The following is a 7,743-nucleotide window of genomic DNA, read 5'->3' on the forward strand; positions in this document are numbered from 1 at the left end:
CTATAGTAGACATCGATCAAGTGCACAAGGCTACATGTGTGCAAAAATAACATTCACAGAGTAAAAAAATGTAATAATTCCCCCTCACTCACACACAAGTGTTACTGTCAAGTTCAACACAACAAAAGCCATATATTTGGGCTACACTGCACATTATTACGTTGTGGACAACTGTTCTACAATGTGCCAGCAGAGCATGAGACCCTTTGTTGGCATAATTGATCTCTTTCAGTCAGAGAGTAACACCTGGATACCCCTTTTTATCCACTGTATTGAAAGAGGGAAAGTGTGTGGTGTTCCTTTCACCTCTATAGTGGCATCCAGCTTAAGCCAGGCCCGGCTCCAGCTACACTTGATCCCTGAATCCACTTGTTTAACAAGGAACACCTCATTTTCACCCTAATTCTCTCATTCTGAAAATTAACCACATAATGTAGAGTGAAAACAGTTCACAGATAGTCGTTCTTTCGTTAGCTAGTTAACATTTCACACAGATCGCCAGGGTCCAGTAAGCAACTAACGCGTTATAACTTGAGGAACGGCAAGGAGTCGTATACCAATTAATACTATAGCGAATTGGTTAGGTTACTAACGTTGGCTCATCTGATGTCTGACTTTATTAGCCAGCTAGTTTTCACACCATAAAATAAATTATTTGATCAGTTAAGTTGGCTAATGTTGGTCAACATTTCTCTGGCTAGCTAACGGAGAATACGATCCAGATAATAAGTTACTTAACAATGCTAACAATACTTGTTCCACCATCCTTTCTCCTTCACCTCAAACTTTCCAAATGACAATTTTTCAGTTACAGTTAGTTATTTTTCTATCATTTTTTTAAATGCTGGCTATAGCAAAGGAATAGGCCACTTGGCATGGCCCCGCTGTGGGCTGCCCAGTCATCGCTTTACTGTATGGTGCCAGTCATGTTGAAATTGGCTAAACATCGTTCGTCACATCACGATGATGTAACCATCAACAATGGCCATCAATAATCTTCAATATCCGAAACTATCCTAATAAACATCGCCCAACCCTAACGGGCATTCAACCTGTCGTTACTGCAACAAAGGGAAACACTAACACAACCCCATATTGCCTCACAATATGACAATGGCACACAATCTCACAATGGCTTCAAATCCAAAACTTGAAACAAGTAGACATTCCACTCAAACCAAAACACCAAAGCCGCCTCAAATTTAACAGAGACTTGTGCATTGTAACTGCTCAGCCTCCGACCGCAAGGCACTATAGAGGTAGTGCCCTCTCCTAGACTCCCTGTTCACCCATGTCTGCGTGGCCATGCACACCTCCAACTCAAATCACCAAATTTGCAGACGACACAACAGTAGTAGGCTTGATCACCAACAACGACGAGACAGCCTACAGGGAGGAGGTGAGGGCACTCGGAGCGTTGCGTCAGGAAAACAACCTCTCACTCAACGTCAATGAAACAAATGAGATGATTGTGGACTTCAGTAAACAGCAGAGGGAGCACCCCCCTATCCACATCGAAGGGTCATCAGTGGAGAAGGTGGAAAGTTAAGTTCCTGGGTGTACACATCACAGACAAACTGAAACTGTCCACCCACACAGAAAGTGTGGTGAAGGCGCAACAGCCCTTCTTCAACCTCAGGGGGCTGAAGAAATTTGGCTTGTCACCCAAAACCATGACAAACTTTTACAGATGCACAATCGAGAGCATCCTATCGGGCTGTATCACCGCCTGGTACGGCAACTGCACCACCCACAACCACAAGGCTCTCCAGAGGGTGGTGCGGTCTGTGCAACGCATCACCGGAGGCAAACTACCTGCCCTCCAGGACACCTACAGCACTCGATGTCACAAGGACAAAAAGATCATCAAGGACAAGAACCACTCGAGCAAACTGCCTGTTCACCCCGCTATCATCCAGAAGGCGAGGTCAGCACAGGTGCATCAAAGCTGGGACCGAGAGATTGACAAACAGCTTCTATCTCAAGGCCATCACACCACTAAACAGCAATCACTAACTCAGAGGCTGCTGCCCACATTGAGACACAATCACTGTAGGCCTCCCGGGTGGCGCAGTGGTTAAGGGCGCTGTACTGTGCCATCAGAGTCCCTGGGTTCGCGCCCAGGCTCTGTCGTAACCGGCCGCGACCGGGAAGTCCGTGGGGCGACGCACAATTGGCCTAGCGTCGTCCGGGTTAGGGAGGGATTGGTCGGTAGGGATCTCCTTGTCTCATCGCGCACCAGCGACTCCTGAGGCGGGCCGGGCGCAGTGCGCGCTAGCCAAGGTTGCCAGGTGCAACCTGGCACATTGGTGCGGCTGGCTTCCGGGTTGGAGGCGCGCTGTGTTAAGGTTGGTTGGGTTGTGTATCGGAGGACGCATGACATTCAGCCTTCGTCTCTCCCGAGCCCGTACGGGAGTTGCAGCAATGAGACAAGATAGTAGCTACTACAACAATTGGACACCACGAAATTGGGGAGAAAAAGGGGTAAAATGTATTTTAAAAAATTAAAAATAAATTTAAAAAAGAGACACAATCACTGGACACTTTAATAAATGGATCACTAGCCACTTTAAACAATGGCAGTGCTTTCATTACACATGTACTGTATTTTATACCATCTACTGCACCTGCAGCTCGGCCATCGCTCATCCATATATTCTCATATTCTCCCTTTAGATTTGTGTGTATTAGGGAGTTGTTGGGGAATTGTTAGATTACTTGTTCAATTTGTGTGTATTGGGTAGTTGTTGGGAATTGTTTGATTATTTCTTAGATATTACTGCACTGTTGGAACTAGAAGCACAAGCATTTCACTACACTTGCATTAGCATCTGCTAACCATGTGTATGTGGCCAATACAATTTAATTTGATCAAATGGCTACCCAGACTATTTGCATCGCCCCCTCCCTCTTCTACACTGCTACTATCTAAGCATAGTCACTTTAGTAACTCTACCTACATGTACATATTACCTCATTTACCTCGACTAACCGGTGCCCCCGCACATTGACTCTGTACTGGTACCCCCTGTATATTGCCTCACTATTGTTATTTTACTGCTGCTCTTTAATTATGTTACTTTTATTTCTTACTTTTTTTGTATTTTCTTGCATTGTTGATTAAGGGCTTGTATGTAAGCATTTCACTGTAAGATCTACTACACCTGTTGTATTTTGCGCATGTGACATAAAATTTGATTTGTACGAGGTGAACCAGAAACAACAGCTACCGTGTTTTGCAACATAACTTTTTGGAATGAATACCATTCCAGAGATTCCAAAGCCCCCCTTCCAACAATCACCCATGTCTCCACACTACCTTAAAGTCAGCAGTCTTGCTCAACAGTAAGTACCATGGTTAAACGAATTTCAGGTCACATGCCTCTATCAAAATGAGAGCCAGTCACAAGACATGTGCCAGCCCCTCAACGGCAGATCTTTGTTGACCTCGTAGATTAAAAAGGGAAAATATAAAGCTAGGGAGTCAAATCTAAAATACCCCAAAAATTCAAAGGAAAAACCAATGCAAAAGGGATCTGGATCTCAGTATTTTAGACTGTACTGTATGAGACCTAGGCAAGATCAAAACATAGGCTACATTCAATTTTCTTTCAAAGTTTGAAACCGACTGTCTCAATTAAATATCAAATTATTGAATAGGCATAGTCCGAGATAGCATGGCAAAAAAACTGGGTTTCATCAATAGAAAGACAGAGGGGCATTAGCCTAATGATCATGGCAGACATGATCCGTGAGAGTACACCTAGCCTACATAGCAGCTGACAAATATTGCCGTCCAGGTAACATGGTTTCACCTTGAATGGTAGTTAGAAGAGCTACTCAGGGCGAGAAAGGTATTGGCAGGAGAGGTTTGGTATCAAAATCAAATGCCAGTTGAAGGTTGAACAGTAAGGGCCGTCTGGATTCATAGAAGCTGGTTTTGGTGGGGGCAATACAGAAAATGTAGGCTAGTCCTAGCTACCATTACAGCTACCATTGCAAACCAAGAAGTGAAGCCCAAAAATGTGATTGAGTCTGGAACATAGCCCAATTCAAGAAGGTCTACATGAGTAATAACTAACATATTAGCTACATTTGTGGACCTTGGTTCCATTTCCTTAATTTTCCTATCAGAAGTTACTCTGTCTGTATGAACACAGAAAGAGAGCAATTGAAAACGATGGGGCGGCAGGTAGCCCAGCGGTTAAGAGCGTTGGGCAAGTAACGAAAAGGTGCAAGGTGCTGGTTCGAATCCCAGAACCGACTAGGTGAAAACTCTCTCGATGTGCCCTTGAGCAAGGCACTTAACCCTAATTGCTCCTGTAATTCGCTCTGTGTAAAAGCGTCTGATAAACGACAAAAAAGACATGTTAAAATGTGATATCTAACTTTAGTTAGTTACCTTGCTATAATTCCCCTGTAATACAATTAGCTACAAGATGTAGCCAGAGCTTGCGCCAAGCTTGTGGTCATTCAATAAATGTATGAGTTATTACTCATATGATTTAATGGCTTCTAGAAGCAAACATTTGTATTATTGTAATTGAACAGTAGTAAGTAGTAAGACAAGAGACATTGCATAAATTAGCTAGCTACAGTAGCTATCGAACAAAATGTCCTCTTTACTTTAGCTTCAGACTGACTCAACATTTATCAGAATGTCAGCTGTGAATATGTAAACCCAACTAGCTAGCTAGATATGGTCATTCACCTGTACAAGGCACTAAATGATTACAACAATACACAATAAAGTTAATCAATAGATCCCTAAATATATATTTATATTCAATATTAGTTGGTACTAGTAGCTAGCTACCTACTTGATAGCAGCATCAACTAGTTAGCCGGTTAGCTAGACATTCACCAATGCTTTGTTAGTTCCTGGTAGTAGCTATAGCTTAAAAATTGTAACATCTTTAAAAGGCACATTTAAGGCCATCGTTGCATCGTGGTATTCTTGTTACCGTTACCAAAAAGCACCTTTCATTGATTGATAACCGCACGGTCACAAGGCCACACAGGCCTCAGGTTTTCCTGGCTCAAGTCTGGGTCTGGGATTAGTCGATGAGCCTAGCACAGCCAGCGAACTGGTGCTTCCCGACAGTAAAATGTCAACATTTAGTGATTTTAAAGCTAGTGTGTGTTATATTCTAGCTACGTGAGTAGGATATTTCAGTCATTTCTATCCTGATGCCTTAGTTTACGCCTTGCCACAACGATAAGAAATAGCTTGCTAACTGGCTAAAGTTAGCCGCTCACTAGCAAGCCGTGGCCGGGGAAAAACTCACTTCACAGTAAGTTAGCTAGCAAGCTATCACATCCATTCCACGAGACGATAATGACTCTAACCATTCATATGTATTCTATTTGAAATCTGACAATTAAACGCTGGTAAAATCGATTAAAATATACAGTATATTACCTCTCAGAGCTTCGGGATGACAATATGGCGACACTGGACTCCAGCAACCAGTTTTCGATAAAGGAGGGCAGTTACTCAAGACCTCCACTCCTCGGGGTGGCGCATGTCAGCACTCATTTGATGGGTACTACATAGACAAGAAGGCTAGTAGCAGCGAAGCAGATCAGAGCCAGGGGCAATGCAACAACATGAAAAGATGTTAGTAAACCCCAGACTGAAATGTAACTATATTACCACAAGACTGTGTTAGCTCGCCAAGCTAAAGCATTCACTCACAGAGCTAATGCAAATCTTCAGATATCAGGCAAGGACATACTGTATTACATCATTCAAGCATGGTTCACTGAACCACCTGCAACTTCACCCTCTGACCCCCTCTTCTTCGCTTAGAACAATCCAAGTCAAGGTACCAACCAGCGGGGAATCGAACCTGCATCCTCTGCGCCACAAGACCAAACCAAACACCACCATTACATATAGTTGTTTATAAGATTAAATCCTGAAATGAATGAAGTTTTTGCCTATGTAGGCCTACATTCAACTGTTAGAAGTGTTCAGTCTGTCCATTGGTCAGGACAATGGAGGACTCTATCTGATGAGACAGTTGACAGACTGTAGTAGTCTGGAACGTGGTTGCATTGCACAATGTTCTTGTTACACTGACCTTGATATATATAAAACGTTTAATCCAGTGCTGTTGTGCAACACAATTTCCCCCAAAACAAAGTGGTCTCTGTCTGTACCATAAAGGCAACATGAGTACTTTTAAGATAATCTATAGGCCTATTGATATAAAATCTGGACTTGTCTGCATATATCATACGTTATAGGTGTTCCCTTCATAAAAGGTGTTGAACATGTCACTCAGCACAACCCAAAAGATAGGTAGGCCTACGTATCTATACTGTCCATTACAGTTGGTGAGTCCATAAATGATACAGTCCATAGATATTCCTCTGCACAATAAAGACGATACATCATGATTCAGGTTCATTCTAGGCCTATGTGGGACAGTATATATTAAAAATACATTCGATACCCTCCCCACTTGAATAAATCCTGTCTGGTATGTGCTAGTCATAGGGTCTGATTCTTCATGGTGATGGAGAGCTCTAGAAATGGCAGCTGATAGGCAATTTACAATGTGGGCACCAAACGATCATATTCAATAGTATCTGAGAGGACACTGGAGACCTGAGAGTGTTTGCTCTTATGTCATCACATCGTATTCAAAACAGATTATTACAGTGAAAGTCGAGATGTATCAGGTCGAGATGTATCAAGTCGAGATGAATCACTATGTCTTGTCTTGAAAAATAAAACTGTGATTTTTTAAATTAGTATCAAGAATAACTCAAGGATCTGTATGTTGTTTAATAAACAGTAAATAAAAAATAGTGATGTTAATGAGTTCGTTATAATGTGTTTACAGTCTCATGGACTTTCCTCAAGAGGGTTCACTGCCCCCGTCGTTGATATACAGTGCGGTAATCTTCCTTTTTTTTTTTTGCTGTACGAGGTTCCCTACTGTACAGTGAAGTGAGGACACAGTCCTTTCAGTCCTTGGGTTGGAACACTAGTAGTCCAGTGCACCCAATGGGCTTCCTCCCTATGCACATGTAAATCAGACATTACCAGCTTTCAAAGGCTTTTCAGGCCAATATTTGCCTTGAAACGATCTCTCCAAAAGGCCTGATCAGCCGCTCCATAATGAAAGAGAGAGAGAAACGTCTAATTATCTTTTAACATTTAAAGAGAGAAATCCTTTTAGTGAGAGCAGACAGAGGACTCCTTTGATACCTGGGCGGGAGAAGGCTTAAATAACAAAGCAAGAGGACGTGTGAGATGTAACTGTACTACAGGGGGACTCCGTTCTCCCTTTATCAGCACTCTAACCTCTGTTCTGCTCTGGAGAGGAGCCTTCCTTTTTGCGTCGGCTCCCCATAGAAAGCCAGGAAAGGTAAAACCCAGATGGTTAGACTTCATGTCTTGTCTAAGGAAGGCCAATTCATTTCCATTAGCATTTGTTCCTTCTGATAAAAAGCAAAATAACCCAGCAGATCGGATGACGACGGTGGACGAGATGAGAATGGGAGGGGGGATTTACAAGGGCATTAGTCTTAGCGGCATGAGCTTGTGAAATCGACGCTGTCTGGTAGTGGGGTGTTCTTTCTCCTCTTTTCCAGGTTATTTTGGATGCACATGAGACAAACTTTATCGCAGTCTGGGGCTCAAAGTTGCCTTTATTCTCCAGAGAGTAATGCCCGTGTTGCCGTTGTATTCAGACTGGGGCAATGAGTTCACATAGCTACTATTACTCT

At 42.8% G+C, this 7,743-nt stretch overlaps 1 protein-coding gene across 1 annotated transcript in view; it reads right to left on the reverse strand.

Moving 5' to 3' along the window:
• LOC110496662 (casein kinase II subunit alpha) overlaps nt 1-6,036 on the reverse strand; it is a 19,002-nt gene extending 12,966 nt beyond the window's left edge. Inside the window, exon 1 of the mRNA XM_021572680.3 lies at nt 5,423-6,036. The gene's annotated coding sequence lies outside the window, so the exon portion shown is untranslated. The remainder of the gene's footprint in view (nt 1-5,422) is intronic.
• Between the last annotated feature and the right edge of the window lie 1,707 nt (nt 6,037-7,743).

The sequence above is a fragment of the Oncorhynchus mykiss genome, chromosome 18 (assembly GCF_057628025.1).
Source record: "Oncorhynchus mykiss isolate SJ-2025 chromosome 18, ASM5762802v1, whole genome shotgun sequence".
NCBI lineage: Eukaryota > Metazoa > Chordata > Actinopteri > Salmoniformes > Salmonidae > Oncorhynchus > Oncorhynchus mykiss.